The sequence below is a fragment of the Neophocaena asiaeorientalis genome, unplaced genomic scaffold (genome assembly GCF_003031525.2).
Source record: "Neophocaena asiaeorientalis asiaeorientalis breed wild unplaced genomic scaffold, Neophocaena_asiaeorientalis_V1.1 scaffold521, whole genome shotgun sequence".
Classification (NCBI taxonomy): domain Eukaryota; kingdom Metazoa; phylum Chordata; class Mammalia; order Artiodactyla; family Phocoenidae; genus Neophocaena; species Neophocaena asiaeorientalis.
This window is the reverse complement of record NW_020174712.1, coordinates 7,182-26,003: the sequence shown is the minus strand read 5'-3', so window position 1 is coordinate 26,003 and position 18,822 is coordinate 7,182. Positions and strand designations below refer to the sequence as shown.

Genomic DNA, 18,822 nt, shown 5'->3' with positions numbered 1-18,822 from the left:
AGGGAAGTGGAAGCCCCTCAGTAAGTTTCTTAAGAAACTCAAAATAGAAAATTCAGATTTCAAAATTTAAGAGAGTTTTGAGATAACTGATTCTGTGCATGTAACTATGTAGTGATAGATAATTTTTTTTCTTGTCTTTCTTAGTTCTAGTGTAGTAAGGTGTTCTAATAAATGAAATCATGCTTAGAACGCACAGTCTGGGAAATGAAACTCAGTTTTAATACATCAGTTGACACTTACTTTCAGTATCTTGGGTGTCATTTACAATCCTGCAAATAATAAACTCGTAGCTTTTAACATTCAGGCCGAACAGTCACCTGACTGGGCCTCTTAAGCAGAAGATGAAAATAAAAATCACTTACTGTTTTGTCAGTGGAAATGTTATAGGCCAGTTAACAAAACTCTGAAACTTAAGGACACGAATTTGAGCCCAGTTTCAATGTACGAATCAAACAGGCTCTTGGGCTGTGAGGAGAAAGCTTTAGTATACTTAGTATACTAGGTCTATAAAAGAATTGTTTACCCTTAAAAAGTTCAGGTAGGAACCACTGTCCTCCTCGGCCACTTCCTGAGATCAGGGCAGGCAGAGCCTTTGTCGTCAGGCCTCAGGTGAGGACACTGGGCCCATCACCCTCCTTAGGTCCGGCACCACTGGTCAGCGGCAGGGCCTTTTTCCCTTAAGGACTGTGACTTTCTTCCCTGTCCCCACTCCGTCCCCCAGTCCTCTGTGGGACTCGCCCTGTGCTGCTGTCCCGCGTCGGATCGCTTCCCAGCAGACACTGAGACAAGGGCGGGTAGGGCAGGTAGCACACTCCGTGCTGGAGGGAGGCGGCTGGAGCAGGAAAAGGGGAGAGGAGGCCAACTCTCAGTCCACCGCTGGCAGCCGGATGGATTCTGGCCCGGGAAGCACGGACAGCCCTGAGGCCCGGCTCAGCAGTAGTGGGTGGGGCTGCTTCTGGGCGTCAGTGCCAGCATTTCCCTGCCTGCCCTGGGTGCAGCCACTCTGCAGACAGAGGGACCAGCTGGCCAGGGGACACGGTCAGGGTGCCGACTGTACTTGTTGGCTGCAAGTTTTATGTGAACATGTTCCTTTAAAAACACGTATTGTTGTCATTTTGTACAAATGGCATTGGGGACGGATGCTGGTTGTTCACCCACTCAGTACTTTTTTGTGTGGAGACAGACGTTCTCTCTGTCATTTCCAGGTCCAGCCGGGGACCCGTGTCGCTCCGATCCAGGCCTTCAGCGCTGCCCACCCGGACGGGCTCCGGCTCCGCAGGGTCACAGCCGTGCTTCAGGGGACACCCGTGTGCCCCACCTGCTGTGGGCCGGAGCTTCGGGGTCATCGCAGGAGTGGAAGCACTGGGTCCAGGCCTCCGTGGATCTTCTTCTCCCGGCTGACACCAGGGGGCTCAGGTCCGCGTGGCTTGGCCCCCTGCCCTGCCGGGCCCGAGCAGACGCTGGGGTCCCGGCACCACCCCTCCCGTCTCTTCCGACCGTGTGGCTACTCGTGCTTACCAGCTGTGTCGCCGGTGCAGGCTCATCGTGAGGGCTCCCTGTTCCCGTTGATCTGTTTGTGGTGTGGGGGGGGTCCCTCTTCTTCCTGATGATTCTGTGCCTCTTGAAGCCCGGTTGCTGGTCGAGCACCTCGGAGTCAGTGTCTCCCCAGCCGTCACCCCCAGGCTCTCTGTGCCTGTGCAGGTCACGCAGGGGAGGGCCTCGTGAGAGCGCGTTCTCCAGCCCAACACCGTGGTTCTGTTTAGTCTGATGCATCTAACGTAACTACTCATCTGGGTGGACGCAGGCCTGATCCGCTCTTGTTCATCGTGCCCATGCCGCTTCTGAGTCGGTCTGTTGTTCTCATGCTCCATTGTAATTTCTCCTTTTTAACTGTGCACTCAGCTTTCAGGGGCGGCTCTGGGAATCGCGTTCTTCATCCTTTGCCCGTCAGTCCAGGTTATTCCGTATCGTGTGACGTGAGAGCGTTGATTGTCCTCCAGTTTCTATAACGTGTATTGATTGAAGTTCCCACTTTGCTCTTGTTGCAATTTCACCATTTATATTTTCAAAAAATGTCTTTCATCTACACTTCATCATTATTAATGCATGCTTTTTAAAAATATATTTTGGCAAACCTCTTAATGTCTAGTTGTTTTGGTTGGTTCTATAGTTTATTTGTATCTCCTCAAGATTTGTTTATATCATTCATCTTTGCAAGCAGTAGGGGTTTTTGGTTATTTTTTTTCCAATAATCTATTTATTTGTCCTTATATTTATGTCCTTCCTTCTTGTTACTTTGAGTTTATTTAGTTTTCCTCTTTGTAAATTTTTATATTGAATATTGTTTTCCTTTAAGTATTGCTTTAACTTTGTCCCACAAATTCTGACATTTTTGTTTTCATTTTCATTCAGTTCTAAATATTTCTTAACCCCCTTCTGATTTACTTTTAAATGCAAGCGTTATTTAGTAATGTTATTTTCTTTCCAAAAATGTGGTATTTAGAAAAAAAAGTCTATCGTTTTGGTATTTGGAAATGTATTGTCCTGTTCTAGAAAGAACATGACCACTTTGTTACTTTGGAATTTATTGTGTTTCCTTCTGTCCAGCAGCTGCCCAGGCGCTTTTGTCTCAGGCACAGCCCCCAGTGCCTGCCGCTGACTGGACATCGCTGGGCCATGGCGCTTTCGATTCCCTGATGAAGGAAGCAAGGCTGTGGTCCTGGTCTGAGACATCTGGTAAGTGGTGGAACCTGTGTGTCAACACCAGGTGTTCTTCCCTACTGGGTGCCTTGGTTGGGATTTTTCTTTTGGGGAGAGGGGAGGCATAGGACTTAGTCATCTGGTTTTGAGCAGAGCACCACTTTAACTAGGTTTTCCCTTCTGGGTCAAGGAGTGTCTCGGTCTCCCGGCACTGCCTACAGTCGCCCCCTATTAGACCACAGCTCAGCTGCACGCCGGTTGGAACAGCAGGTGGGAAACTTTCCATGCTTGTGCTAGGGATGCTTGTGCTAGGGAACTGTGACCCTGAGAAGCCCTGGACACTAGTCTGGTTCTGGTGACACTGGCTGTGTGAAAGAATGTGAAATCAGAGCTCTATTCCATCTTGGAGTCCCCTAGGGTGTATTTTACAAAACTGGGACATTTTCAGCCAGGCTCCTATGTAAAGGAAGAAAATGTTATTTTATTGTAACACTGCTTAGCCCCAGTATTTCTTGGGGTCCAGGGAGAAATGGCCCCAGTAGCTCTCTAAATCACACCACCATATTTCATCTAAAACCGGGGAAGGTAAATGGTATGAAATTCTTTAGCCTTTATACTATTGAATCAAAGTGAGCCTTTTGGAATGGGTTTGGCTCTTATCTTGGGTAGGTATGTGTTTGTGTCTTGGTGCATGAGTCCAAACCCTGTTTTCTCTTCCTGGTTTTGAACCTTGTTAGGGGTCCTGGTTTTGGGGGAGACCCCACTGGTAGGAGGGAAACTGAAAAGATTAATTGTTCTCAGAGACCGTCCTGGTATTGACCCTCGTTACAGGGCCCTGGTAACCTGAACGTGGTGTAGGCACTCGTAGAAACTGCTTAATTTGCTCTTCAGCCTGACTCAGAGCCACCTACAAGTTTGTCCGGAAGTGAGCTGTGTGAATGTGAGTGAATGATATGCGCTATTGTGTTATTTAAACTGAATTGGCTATTTGGGTACTGAAGGAACTCTCACCTTGAAAATGGCCAAAATGGGGCTCTCTTGATGTTCTAAAAGACTGGTTCCTGCATATGCAGTGAGAGGAAGCTGGCTTCCTAAGAGGAACTTGCTTTACTCTCCCTGTGCCTTGGAGATACAGATGTTCTGACAATCTCCAGTTCCTGAGACTGAAGAGAAAAAAGGGAAGGAGAGTTTTAACTCAAGCAGGAAAACTGAGATCTGTGTCTATATGGGTGTCTGTATGTTATAGATATGTGTTTACCTCCAGATGCTATCAAAATTAATTTGTAAATGAGCTCTATGTAATTGGCTTAAAGGAAATTAAATGCTTATCTAAATTCTCAGAAATATAAAAGTAACTAACCCAAATGAATTTCAGGTTCACATGATCTGGGAAATATTCGGTATTAAATATCTGGTGTTAAAATTTAAGCTTGTTGATGCCTGAAGACAGATGCCTTCAGAGGCATGAACTATAATTTTTATTGTATTTAGGAAAGTTAGTAAGATCTTATTAATCCTGTTACAGAATCGTCACAAGGAAAATAACTTGATACAATGGAACTTTTAAATAAGTTAAATGTAAATAAGAGTTCTGGGAGTTGAACTTTGGGAATAACTATGTTTTAGAAAATCTACTTAATACTCTCTCTAGATTTTGGCAATTTGAAACTTTAGAGTTTTGCTAAATTAATTGCTAAATGAGTCTAGATTTTGGCAATTTGAAACTTTAGGGTTTTGCTAAATTGCTAAATGAGTCTAGGTTTACCCACTTTTGTCTTATGAGAGAAAACCTAAACACGTTTGGGTTTGGGTTTTTGAGACACACGTCTTATACCACATTGAGGAAAGAAATTATGCTATGAGAAGATGTATGTTTCTGGAGGTTGTAGAATATATTCATAAGTTTTCCAATCAGTAAACGGTGGTATGATCACAATTGCTTCTTTGTTTTTGCCAGAGATTACAGTTTTTAAGGGTTAAAAGTTGTAATATATGTAAAGCTACTAAAATAAGGGAAACATTTCAGTATATAAGAAAAGTAGGATGTTTGTTTTCATTAAAAGAAGGTAAGAGGAGTGAAAATGCATTTTGTTAAGGGGAAAAGTAATTTGGTCCTAAAGCTGGTTATTTCTAAATAGGAAAGAAAATAAGGGACAAGCTAATATGGAAAAAAAGGTGTGACAGGTTGAAAAAAAGGAACCCGGAACCCCAAAGCATCTGAGAGACTAAACTAAGATTGCTCGGTATGTTTAATTACATGGGAAGCATTCTCAAATGAGTGTTAAGCCTCCTTAGGTTATACTGTATGGGTAAATGTTATTAATATATTCTAGAAATAAGTCATAAGTAGGGAATTAAGCCATGAGGTTCCAGAACCAAACCAGCTCCCTACAGCCATCACCAAGACTAGGAAGTGAATCACTTAAGGCAGAAATCTGGTTTTTCATGTGGTCATTAAATGCATCCTAGTAGAGGATTTGTCTGGTATGAAAACACAGCATTCGGTTTGAATTATAGCACAGGTGCCTCCTTGAGATGCTATAAGGCTATCAAGGGCCATGTGATTCTGTAATACCACTTTTCTCATCATAGAGGCGGCCTCAAGGATTAATCATTTAGGGGCTTTTGGGTGAATTCTGTTAAGGCTTTGATATGGGGAGATACATCTTCCAATCCTACTAATAGCATAAAAATAGATGCTACATGATCATACCAGGGGAATACAGATCTCTTGGTAAATTTGCTGGAGTCATCTCTAAATTAGCACACAAGTGGCCTTGAGCCCTAGGGAATCCTAAAGTACATCTTCCCATCCATCCTGGAAGAAGCCAGGGATGTAGATTGGTGCCACAAAACCACTGAGTTCCATTAGGTGCAACCCAGCATACTCCTGGGTGCCTGACCCAGTCTGTTCCATATCAATCACTATCTTTAAGGGAAATGATGATACACTGACATTTTTCATTAAGGCACCCAGCCTAATTTTCTGGTGTTATTAGGCTGAATATCTTTAGTGTGATTTAATTGTTCCCAACATAGGGGGGCGCCTTAAGGGACCACAGCCTGGTATTAGCCATATAACTGAGGGGGGGGGGTCCCTCCTAATAATAGTCAGGAAGTTATCATTTTTGACTGAAATTTAGCTTGTTGCTCTGACTGAGCTTGAGTAACTTTAAGGGAAAACTCATTTATGGCCAAAGTCAAAGCAAGGATGCTTGACTGGCCAAGTGAGGGGTTCCCATAGGAGCATCAGTTGCAGCTCAGACAGAACTACTTTTTTCTAAAATTTTCTACAGGCCATCCAATCAGAGCCTTGGAGAGGAGAAACCCACTAACCAGAAGTAGTGGATGTAGGTAACTGACCACAAACCCAACAACTGCAATGACTTCTAAAACCTGCATAGGATCGTACCCATGACAGAAAAACATTTGATTCATGTGCATAAAGTCCAAATCAAAAAATGTTATAAATAATCATACGGTCATGTCCAGCACCTTGGGATAGCTGTCTCCTGATGTCGTCGTCTTCTCGTCCTGGCATTGGTGTTTCTTTCCTATCAGAGCATCACTTTAAGGTGAGTTTGAGGTCAGCAGTCCTCTCTATAGACCAGACCGGTGCCTCTTTAGGTGGGAAATATGAATCCAAGAGTCAGTTACCTTCGATTTTGCTGTGCATGAGCTACTTAAAAGAACCTGATAGGGACTTTCCATCGAGGTTGGAGAGAGTCCTTTAAATGATGCCTTTTCCAGTATACAGAGTCTCCTGGTTGTAGGTCATAGGGCATCTGATCATCATTTACAGAAAGCGTACTGTGATAAGTTATGCTTTAACTTATGCATTAACACTTATAACGTCCTGTTAATTCAATTAAACCCTTGCAATAACGTAATCTATCCCTTTTCATTACTATAGGTTCATATAATCCCTCATCCAGTCTCACTGGACTCCCCCTGATAATCTCAAAAGGAAACAACTGTTTTCCAAAACAGGTGGATCTGAGGTTGAGGAGAACCAATGGAAGGGCCTCAGGCCAGGTAAGGAATAAGCATTCATCATCTTAGCCAGTTGGGTTTTAATTGTTCCATTTGTTCTTTCTACTAACCCAGAGGACTGGTGGTGATAAGCGCAATGGAAATGCTGCATAATTGGCCAAATCTTAACAGTTTGTCCAGTAAAATGAGTTCCTCTGTCACTATGTGGTTCTGAGGGGACTCCCCAAATGGGCATCACTCTTGGTAAAATAAAATGTCCTACAGATTGGGCTGTGGCCCTTCAGCATGGGATGCCTCAACCCAGTGTGAAAACATACAAATCGTAACAAGAACATACTGATAACCTTGAGAGGTCTGCCAAGTCGCAACGGGACCTGCAGGTCGTGGCAAATTCCCTTGAGAACTATGTAACGGCTTCCCTGGCTTATATTTTGGACAAGTGGTACATCTTGAATAATTCCCGAGCTCTCACAAAAGCCTTTCAACAGTTTTTTACCCCATAATACCGTCTACCTGGGTTCCAGTGTGTTAACTCGTGAATATATTGCAAAATAGAATATTGAGCTTCAAAGGGAAGGATAGGCCTCCCGTCTGGGTGTATCCACAGCTCGTGAGTTCAGGCTGCCTCCCTGTGCGTCCAGGTGTCTGTTTTCTGGTGCCTCTCCTTGAAACTGGACCACGTCAGTAAGGTTTCTGGGAGGCTGAAAGGGAGAGGCAGTGCTTAGTAGCTTGTTTTCGTTTTGCAGAGCCTCAGTCTTGGCAACGTGATCAGCTAAAGAGTTTCCTTTTGCTGCAGCAGTGTCAGCCTTTGAATGATACCTTAATGGCAAGTGCACCTGGCAGCAGAATGGCATCCAACAAGTCTGCTGCATGTTTACCATTTTTAATAGGCTGTCCTCGGGATGTTAGAAATCCTGTTGCCAAAGCATACCCAAGTCATGGTCCCCCCCAGAAGCACGGCGGCCGTCTGTGTAGGTATTAGCGGGCTTTCCTTTTGCCAACGGGCAGGCTCTCGGTGCTATTAGTTCAGCCTGTTGGACAGAAGAGACGTGAGACAAGGGACCATTTTCTAGGACAGACACTGCAGGAACAATGGCACAGCCAGCCTGGCACCTCCCGTGAGGTCCTCACAGACACACACCACCCGTGAGTAACAAAGTCAGGACTATCCATTGGGCTTTCTTGAAAATCAGTCCTGGGATAGAAAAGATAACGTCTGAGTCTTCTGGGAGCAAGGTAGCTGGATTAAGTTTGTCACACCTGTGGGGAGACATTTGGTGAGAGCGAGACAATCTCGTTAGAAGTTAATTGGCCTGAATAAGTGTGTGATGAGAGTTTAGTAAAGCTTCCATGGCATGGGGCACAAAGATGGTGAGAGTGACTCAGGACGCAGCACAGCTGTTGCTGAGACAGCCCCAGGACAAGGGCGGGGGAAGCCCTTGTCTACTGCAGCTAGCTGCTGGCTGTATATCCTATCGGTGGGTAGTAACCGCCGTGTTGCTGGGTTAATACTCCGTGTGGCACCTTTGTTTTCATGTACAAAGAGAAAAAGGGGTAAATCATAAAAAGCTGGGTTCTTTTCAGTGTCTCTCTGGCTTCAGAATGTTTTATTTCCCAGAGGTTCAGCTTGGCCTTGTTTAAACAAGTTACATAATGGTTGGGCCACTAAAATAAAAACTTTGTAATCCAGTTCCTGCAATAGCCTGCAGGATCTTTTTAAAGAAAGCGTACTGTGATAAGTTATGCTTTAACTTATGCATTAACACTTATAACGTCCTGTTAATTCAATTAAACCCTTGCAATAACGTAATCTATCCCTTTTCATTACTATAGGTTCATATAATCCCTCATCCAGTCTCACTGGACTCCCCCTGATAATCTCAAAAGGAAACAACTGTTTTCCAAAACAGGTGGATCTGAGGTTGAGGAGAACCAATGGAAGGGCCTCAGGCCAGGTAAGGAATAAGCATTCATCATCTTAGCCAGTTGGGTTTTAATTGTTCCATTTGTTCTTTCTACTAACCCAGAGGACTGGTGGTGATAAGCGCAATGGAAATGCTGCATAATTGGCCAAATCTTAACAGTTTGTCCAGTAAAATGAGTTCCTCTGTCACTATGTGGTTCTGAGGGGACTCCCCAAATGGGCATCACTCTTGGTAAAATAAAATGTCCTACAGATTGGGCTGTGGCCCTTCAGCATGGGATGCCTCAACCCAGTGTGAAAACATACAAATCGTAACAAGAACATACTGATAACCTTGAGAGGTCTGCCAAGTCGCAACGGGACCTGCAGGTCGTGGCAAATTCCCTTGAGAACTATGTAACGGCTTCCCTGGCTTATATTTTGGACAAGTGGTACATCTTGAATAATTCCCGAGCTCTCACAAAAGCCTTTCAACAGTTTTTTACCCCATAATACCGTCTACCTGGGTTCCAGTGTGTTAACTCGTGAATATATTGCAAAATAGAATATTGAGCTTCAAAGGGAAGGATAGGCCTCCCGTCTGGGTGTATCCACAGCTCGTGAGTTCAGGCTGCCTCCCTGTGCGTCCAGGTGTCTGTTTTCTGGTGCCTCTCCTTGAAACTGGACCACGTCAGTAAGGTTTCTGGGAGGCTGAAAGGGAGAGGCAGTGCTTAGTAGCTTGTTTTCGTTTTGCAGAGCCTCAGTCTTGGCAACGTGATCAGCTAAAGAGTTTCCTTTTGCTGCAGCAGTGTCAGCCTTTGAATGATACCTTAATGGCAAGTGCACCTGGCAGCAGAATGGCATCCAACAAGTCTGCTGCATGTTTACCATTTTTAATAGGCTGTCCTCGGGATGTTAGAAATCCTGTTGCCAAAGCATACCCAAGTCATGGTCCCCCCCAGAAGCACGGCGGCCGTCTGTGTAGGTATTAGCGGGCTTTCCTTTTGCCAACGGGCAGGCTCTCGGTGCTATTAGTTCAGCCTGTTGGACAGAAGAGACGTGAGACAAGGGACCATTTTCTAGGACAGACACTGCAGGAACAATGGCACAGCCAGCCTGGCACCTCCCGTGAGGTCCTCACAGACACACACCACCCGTGAGTAACAAAGTCAGGACTATCCATTGGGCTTTCTTGAAAATCAGTCCTGGGATAGAAAAGATAACGTCTGAGTCTTCTGGGAGCAAGGTAGCTGGATTAAGTTTGTCACACCTGTGGGGAGACATTTGGTGAGAGCGAGACAATCTCGTTAGAAGTTAATTGGCCTGAATAAGTGTGTGATGAGAGTTTAGTAAAGCTTCCGTGGCATGGGGCACAAAGATGGTGAGAGTGACTCAGGACGCAGCACAGCTGTTGCTGAGAGAGCCCCAGGACAAGGGCGGGGGAAGCCCTTGTCTACTGCAGCTAGCTGCTGGCTGTATATCCTATCGGTGGGTAGTAACCGCCGTGTTGCTGGGTTAATACTTCGTGTGGCACCTTTGTTTTCATGTACAAAGAGAAAAAGGGGTAAATCATAAAAAGCTGGGTTCTTTTCAGTGTCTCTCTGGCTTCAGAATGTTTTATTTCCCAGAGGTTCAGCTTGGCCTTGTTTAAACAAGTTACATAATGGTTGGGCCACTAAAATAAAAACTTTGTAATCCAGTTCCTGCAATAGCCTGCAGGATCTAGAAACCCCTCGAATGCCCTTTTGTCCTAGGGGCAGGGAAAGCCAAAATGTCTTTCACCGTCAATTAAAGGTCCTTTAGATATCATTTGTCCTAAAGATTTCACATTAGCCTTACAAAATTGTAACTTTTCCTCACTTTGTCCCTTTGAGCTAGTTCTGAAGTACAGGCTGTCTTCCTATTTATCAAAGAATTTGAACACAATAGCAAGTCACCTGCACATTGTATCAAAACTGATTTATGAGGAAAAGCTAGATCATCTAGGTATGTTTTTAATACCTGGGGAAAGTGAGTATTGCCCTGCCGTGTTACAGTCCACGTATGCTGCCGTTCATCCCAAGTAAAGGCAAAGGGTACTGGCTACCAGGATGCACAGGGATGCTAAACAGTGCACTGCAGAGGCCACAGAAAAGAAGTCACTGTTTAGAACACAGGACGGAAAGGCATGGGGGTTGGCACTACACAAATGGCAAGGAGTAATGGTGGCACTGCTAGAGCTCTAACCCCCCACAAACCTCCAGCCCTTGCCATTAGGTTTGCCAACTGGCCGAATGAGCGTGTTACGAGGGCCGGTGCAAGGCATGAAGCCTTTCTCACTGTAAGCTGGTGTCAGGTGTTACTCCCTCCCTGGCTGCCTGCCTCCATTTGGGTACTGACGCGGTTCTTCTCGTCTCGGGTCCTTTTAACGGGCCGTGTGGAATGTACTTCCATATGTCAGTAACTCTTCAGGTACTAAGCCTAGCAAGTCTTCGTCAGCATCACCTTGACCATGGCTCACAAACATTGTATGATGAAGGAAATCAGCTCTCAAAACATCTCCCCCTTAGGAGTAAGGAAATATGGGCTTCGTAAGTTTCTAATAAATCTTCCTGTCAGGTGAATAGGGGTGCTTTCTACTAGAAAAGATGAGTGCCTTCCTTTAAGTTCTCCTAAATAAAGAGGTGCAGTAGAAATCCCTACCACCTACACTGAAGTATTACTTCATGGGAGGGAGCCTCTGGTTTTGGTTTAAAACTGAAAAGGTGGTCCCTGTATCTATTAGGGCTTTGTTTCTCTCTGTCTTGTCTCTCTGCTTCTCCCAGGGTGTTACAGAAGAAAGACTCCCACTGTTCCCTCAGAGGAGCCCTATTCTTGTTTAACTCGGTATTCTGATCTGAAATCTAGTCTGTTCTTGAGATCTTTCATTTTTCTACATTCCTTCTTTCTTTTTTTTTTAAACACAGTAAAAGGAAATGCTAGGTTCCTCTGTCAGTCGAGGATTGAACGGGGGGTTGTTAACTGTAGCCTGACCTTGCTTACTTAATTGGCACAGTTGAAGGCTCACGATTTTTTTTTCATAAATTTACCTTTAGCTGCGTTGGGTCTTCAACTGCAGTGCGTCAGTGCCTGGGCTTTACTCTAGTTGCAGTGTGCAGGCTTCTCGTTGCAGTGGCTTCTCGTTGCAGAGCACGGGCTTCAGTAGTTGTGGCTTGCAGGCTCTAGAGCGCAGGCTCAGTAGTTGCTCCACAGCACGTGGGATCTTCCCAGACCAGGGCTTGAACCTGTAGCCCCTGCATTGGCAGGCAGATTCTTAACTGGTGCCATCAGGGAAGTCCCGAAGGTTCACGATTTTTACAGATGTATCCTCTCCTTTGATGACTTGATTTTGAAAAGCTCATCAGCCAGCGTGGTAAGGGCATTTGTATGCAACACTGACCAACCTAAGTTGTGTTTTTTAATTACAGTAGCCAATTCCTCATTTATACCTTCTGAAATGGACTTAAGCAAAGGATCATTTTGGTGGTTAGAGAACATTCAGATGTTATGCCAGAATATTGTTTAAAAGTTCTCACACATCATAATCTAGGATTTTATCTTGTTTTTGTTTGCACTGCTGAATTTTTGTCTAGGCTATGGCTTTTGGGAAAAACTCTGGGATAAATGAGTAATTTACTCGAAAATCGAAGTTTGTTAAGGGCTGTTTCCATTCTGCTTTCTCTATCCATTGCCTTGCTTTACTTTCAGAAAGGAATAGCTGTATTACTGGATACATATCTGCAAACCCAGACTCACGGGTTTGGATGGCTAACTCATATTCCCTGCATTTTTCTTGAAAATCAGTCCTGGGATAGAAAAGATAACGTCTGAGTCTTCTGGGAGCAAGGTAGCTGGATTAAGTTGTCACACCTGTGGGGAGACATTTGGTGAGAGCCAGACAATCTCGTTAGAAGTTAATCGGCCTGAATAAGTGTGTGATGAGAGTTTAGTAAAGCTTCCATGGCATGGGGCACAAAGATGGTGAGAGTGACTCAGGACGCAGCACAGCTGTTGCTGAGACAGCCCCAGGACAAGGGCGGGGGAAGCCCTTGTCTACTGCAGCTAGCTGCTGGCTGTATATCCTATCGGTGGGTAGTAACCGCCGTGTTGCTGGGTTAATACTTCGTGTGGCACCTTTGTTTTCATGTACAAAGAGAAAAAGGGGTAAATCATAAAAAGCTGGGTTCTTTTCAGTGTCTCTCTGGCTTCAGAATGTTTTATTTCCCAGAGGTTCAGCTTGGCCTTGTTTAAACAAGTTACATAATGGTTGGGCCACTAAAATAAAAACTTTGTAATCCAGTTCCTGCAATAGCCTGCAGGATCTAGAAACCCCTCGAATGCCCTTTTGTCCTAGGGGCAGGGAAAGCCAAAATGTCTTTCACCGTCAATTAAAGGTCCTTTAGATATCATTTGTCCTAAAGATTTCACATTAGCCTTACAAAATTGTAACTTTTCCTCACTTTGTCCCTTTGAGCTAGTTTTGAAGTACAGGCTGTCTTCCTATTTATCAAAGAATTTGAACACAATAGCAAGTTACCTGCACATTGTATCAAAACTGATTTATGAGGAAAAGCTAGATCATCTAGGTACGTTTTTAATACCTGGGGAAAGTGAGTATTGCCCTGCCGCGTTACAGTCCATGTATGCTGCCGTTCATCCCAAGTAAAGGCAAAGGGTACTGGCTACCAGGATGCACAGGGATGCTAAACAGTGCACTGCAGAGGCCACAGAAAAGTCACTGTTTAGAACACAGGACGGAAAGGCATGGGGGTTGGCACTACACAAATGGCAAGGAGTAATGGTGGCACTGCTAGAGCTCAAACCCCCCACAAACCTCCAGCCCTTGCCATTAGGTTTGCCAACTGGCCGAATGAGCGTGTTACGAGGGCCGGTGCAAGGCGTGAAGCCTTTCTCACTGTAAGCTGGTGTCAGGTGTTACTCCCTCCCTGGCTGCCTGCCTCCATTTGGGTACTGACGCGGTTCTTCTCGTCTCGGGTCCTTTTAACGGGCCGTGTGGAATGTACTTCCATATGTCAGTAACTCTTCAGGTACTAAGCCTAGCAAGTCTTCGTCAGCATCACCTTGACCATGGCTCACAAACATTGTATGATGAAGGAAATCAGCTCTCAAAACATCTCCCCCTTAGGAGTAAGGAAATATGGGCTTCGTAAGTTTCTAATAAATCTTCCTGTCAGGTGAATAGGGGTGCTTTCTACTAGAAAAGATGAGTGCCTTCCTTTAAGTTCTCCTAAATAAAGAGGTGCAGTAGAAATCCCTACCACCTACACTGAAGTATTACTTCATGGGAGGGAGCCTTAGGCTCTCGGTGCTATTAGTTCAGCCTGTTGGACAGAAGAGACGTGAGACAAGGGACCATTTTCTAGGACAGACACTGCAGGAACAATGGCACAGCCAGCCTGGCACCTCCCGTGAGGTCCTCACAGACACACACCACCCATGAGTAACAAAGTCAGGACTATCCATTGGGCTTTCTTGAAAATCAGTCCTGGGATAGAAAATAGGCTCTCGGTGCTATTAGTTCAGCCTGTTGGACAGAAGAGACGTGAGACAAGGGACCATTTTCTAGGACAGACACTGCAGGAACAATGGCACAGCCAGCCTGGCACCTCCCGTGAGGTCCTCACAGACACACACCACCCATGAGTAACAAAGTCAGGACTATCCATTGGGCTTTCTTGAAAATCAGTCCTGGGATAGAAAAGATAACGTCTGAGTCTTCTGGGAGCAAGGTAGCTGGATTAAGTTTGTCACACCTGTGGGGAGACATTTGGTGAGAGCGAGACAATCTCGTTAGAAGTTAATTGGCCTGAATAAGTGTGTGATGAGAGTTTAGTAAAGCTTCCGTGGCATGGGGCACAAAGATGGTGAGAGTGACTCAGGACGCAGCACAGCTGTTGCTGAGACAGCCCCAGGACAAGGGCGGGGGAAGCCCTTGTCTACTGCAGCTAGCTGCTGGCTGTATATCCTATCGGTGGGTAGTAACCGCCGTGTTGCTGGGTTAATACTTCGTGTGGCACCTTTGTTTTCATGTACAAAGAGAAAAAGGGGTAAATCATAAAAAGCTGGGTTCTTTTCAGTGTCTCTCTGGCTTCAGAATGTTTTATTTCCCAGAGGTTCAGCTTGGCCTTGTTTAAACAAGTTACATAATGGTTGGGCCACTAAAATAAAAACTTTGTAATCCAGTTCCTGCAATAGCCTGCAGGATCTAGAAACCCCTCGAATGCCCTTTTGTCCTAGGGGCAGGGAAAGCCAAAATGTCTTTCACCGTCAATTAAAGGTCCTTTAGATATCATTTGTCCTAAAGATTTCACATTAGCCTTACAAAATTGTAACTTTTCCTCACTTTGTCCCTTTGAGCTAGTTTTGAAGTACAGGCTGTCTTCCTATTTATCAAAGAATTTGAACACAATAGCAAGTCACCTGCACATTGTATCAAAACTGATTTATGAGGAAAAGCTAGATCATCTAGGTATGTTTTTAATACCTGGGGAAAGTGAGTATTGCCCTGCCGTGTTACAGTCCACGTATGCTGCCGTTCATCCCAAGTAAAGGCAAAGGGTACTGGCTACCAGGATGCACAGGGATGCTAAACAGTGCACTGCAGAGGCCACAGAAAAGAAGTCACTGTTTAGAACACAGGACGGAAAGGCATGGGGGTTGGCACTACACAAATGGCAAGGAGTAATGGTGGCACTGCTAGAGCTCTAACCCCCCACAAACCTCCAGCCCTTGCCATTAGGTTTGCCAACTGGCCGAATGAGCGTGTTACGAGGGCCGGTGCAAGGCATGAAGCCTTTCTCACTGTAAGCTGGTGTCAGGTGTTACTCCCTCCCTGGCTGCCTGCCTCCATTTGGGTACTGACGCGGTTCTTCTCGTCTCGGGTCCTTTTAACGGGCCGTGTGGAATGTACTTCCATATGTCAGTAACTCTTCAGGTACTAAGCCTAGCAAGTCTTCGTCAGCATCACCTTGACCATGGCTCACAAACATTGTGTGATGAAGGAAATCAGCTCTCAAAACATCTCCCCCTTAGGAGTAAGGAAATATGGGCTTCGTAAGTTTCTAATAAATCTTCCTGTCAGGTGAATAGGGGTGCTTTCTACTAGAAAAGATGAGTGCCTTCCTTTAAGTTCTCCTAAATAAAGAGGTGCAGTAGAAATCCCTACCACCTACACTGAAGTATTACTTCATGGGAGGGAGCCTCTGGTTTTGGTTTAAAACTGAAAAGGTGGTCCCTGTATCTATTAGGGCTTTGTTTCTCTGTCTTGTCTCTCTACTTCTCCCAGGGTGTTACAGAAGAAAGACTCCCACTGTTCCCTCAGAGGAGCCCTATTCTTGTTTAACTCGGTATTCCGATCTGAAATCTAGTCTGTTCTTGAGATCTTTCATTTTTCTACATTCCTTCTTTCTTTTTTTTTTAACACAGTAAAAGGAAATGCTAGGTTCCTCTGTCAGTCGAGGACTGAACGGGGGGTTGTTAACTGTAGCCTGACCTTGCTTACTTAATTGGCACAGTTGAAGGCTCACGATTTTTTTTTCATAAATTTATCTTTAGCTGCGTTGGGTCTTCAACTGCAGTGCGTCAGTGCCTGGGCTTTACTCTAGTTGCAGTGTGCAGGCTTCTCGTTGCAGTGGCTTCTCGTTGCAGAGCACGGGCTTCAGTAGTTGTGGCTTGCAGGCTCTAGAGCGCAGGCTCAGTAGTTGCTCCACAGCACGTGGGATCTTCCCAGACCAGGGCTTGAACCTGTAGCCCCTGCATTGGCAGGCAGATTCTTAACTGGTGCCATCAGGGAAGTCCCGAAGGTTCACGATTTTTACAGATGTATCCTCTCCTTTGATGACTTGATTTTGAAAAGCTCATCAGCCAGCGTGGTAAGGGCATTTGTATGCAACACTGACCAACCTAAGTTGTGTTTTTTAATTACAGTAGCCAATTCCTCATTTATACCTTCTGAAATGGACTTAAGCAAAGGATCATTTTGGTGGTTAGAGAACATTCAGATGTTATGCCAGAATATTGTTTAAAAGTTCTCACACATCATAATCTAGGATTTTATCTTGTTTTTGTTTGCACTGCTGAATTTTTGTCTAGGCTATGGCTTTTGGGAAAAACTCTGGGATAAATGAGTAATTTACTCGAAAATCGAAGTTTGTTAAGGGCTGTTTCCATTCTGCTTTCTCTATCCATTGCCTTGCTTTACTTTCAGAAAGGAATAGCTGTATTACTGGATACATATCTGCAAACCCAGACTCACGGGTTTGGATGGCTAACTCATATTCCCTGCATATCCCAATGGGCCTTGACTAGGGTCAGGAAACCCCTTAGCTAAAGCCCTAAGTCTTGCTCGAGTCCAGGGTGTGTATGTAAGCACAGAGAACAGTTCCCCTCTTCCTGTGAAAGGTTTCTCCTTAAAGGGGGATAGAAGTACTTCTGATTTAATGTCCTCCTTTGCTGGGGGGAGAGGAAGCAGCAAGGGGCGGAGGGGATGGAAAAGTGAGGGGGAGCAGAGGGAGAGGCAGGGGTAATACTGGCAGCTTTCAGAAATGTTGATAAAGTTTTGGTTGATTTCCTGCAAAAGCTTATCATTTCGTCTTTTAGAAGCTTCTAAATATCCATAAGCATTCCACTCCATCTGATCCTATGGACTGCTTTCGCTAGCTGCATACACAAGAAAATTTTGGAATGTCAGAAGAACCCAAATATGGCCATTTTAGGTTGTGATCTCCTTTAGTGTGGTTTCTCCAATCAAGTGAGTATTTGCAGGTATAAATTCCATACGTATTGTACATGAACCTGGCCTGGGTGTTAGTTGGAGGCTAGCAATCGGTCCTTTTTGTTTTGAAAGCTTTGTTTCCCATTCCAAGGTCCATCTGTTGAGGTAAGAATCATTCCTGATGATCCCGTGGTGGGCCAGTGTGCTGGCTGTGAGCCTGATTCCTTGGGATTTTAGCCCAGAGCCAGTGCAGCGCTCTTACAGGTCCTACTTTCTGTAGCCTAAGACCACATACTTCTCCCAGGGTGTTACAGAAGAAAGACTCCCACTGTTCCCTCAGAGGAGCCCTATTCTTGTTTAACTCGGTATTCCGATCTGAAATCTAGTCTGTTCTTGAGATCTTTCATTTTTCTACATTCCTTCTTTCTTTTTTTTTAAACACAGTAAAAGGAAATGCTAGGTTCCTCTGTCAGTCGAGGATTGAACGGGGGGTTGTTAACTGTAGCCTGACCTTGCTTACTTAATTGGCACAGTTGAAGGCTCACGATTTTTTTTTCATAAATTTACCTTTAGCTGCGTTGGGTCTTCAACTGCAGTGCGTCAGTGCCTGGGCTTTACTCTAGTTGCAGTGTGCAGGCTTCTCGTTGCAGAGCATGGGCTTCAGTAGTTGTGGCTTGCAGGCTCTAGAGCGCAGGCTCAGTAGTTGCTCCACAGCACGTGGGATCTTCCCAGACCAGGGCTTGAACCTGTAGCCCCTGCATTGGCAGGCAGATTCTTAACTGGTGCCATCAGGGAAGTCCCGAAGGTTCACGATTTTTACAGATGTATCCTCTCCTTTGATGACTTGATTTTGAAAAGCTCATCAGCCAGCGTGGTAAGGGCATTTGTATGCAACACTGACCAACCTAAGTTGTGTTTTTTAATTACAGTAGCCAATTCCTCATTTATACCTTCTGAAATGGACTTAAGCAAAGGATCATTTTGGTGGTTAGAGAACATTCAGATGTTATGCCAGAATGTTATGCCAGAATATTGTTTAAAAGTTCTCACACATCATAATCTAGGATTTTATCTTGTTTTTGTTTGCACTGCTGAATTTTTGTCTAGGCTATGGCTTTTGGGAAAAACTCTGGGATAAATGAGTAATTTACTCGAAAATCGAAGTTTGTTAAGGGCTGTTTCCATTCTGCTTTCTCTATCCATTGCCTTGCTTTACTTTCAGAAAGGAATAGCTGTATTACTGGATACATATCTGCAAACCCAGACTCACGGGTTTGGATGGCTAACTCATATTCCCTGCATATCCCAATGGGCCTTGACTAGGGTCAGGAAACCCCTTAGCTAAAGCCCTAAGTCTTGCTCGAGTCCAGGGTGTGTATGTAAGCACAGAGGACAGTTCCCCTCTTCCTGTGAAAGGTTTCTCCTTAAAGGGGGATAGAAGTACTTCTGATTTAATGTCCTCCTTTGCTGGGGG

The 18,822-nt window shown here is 44.9% G+C and overlaps 1 long non-coding RNA gene across 2 annotated transcripts in view; it reads right to left on the bottom strand.

The window, feature by feature from the left end:
- Window positions 1–8,429: 8,429 nt before the first annotated feature.
- LOC112409727 (uncharacterized) overlaps window positions 8,430–18,822 on the bottom strand; it is a 12,018-nt gene continuing 1,625 nt past the window's right edge. Inside the window, exon 3 of one of the 2 annotated variants that reach the window (XR_003005204.1) lies at window positions 8,430–9,307. This is a non-coding gene — a long non-coding RNA (uncharacterized LOC112409727). Of the gene's footprint in view, window positions 9,308–17,673; window positions 18,104–18,822 lie in introns of those variants that run through there. The other variant, XR_003005205.1, reaches the window with a different exon arrangement.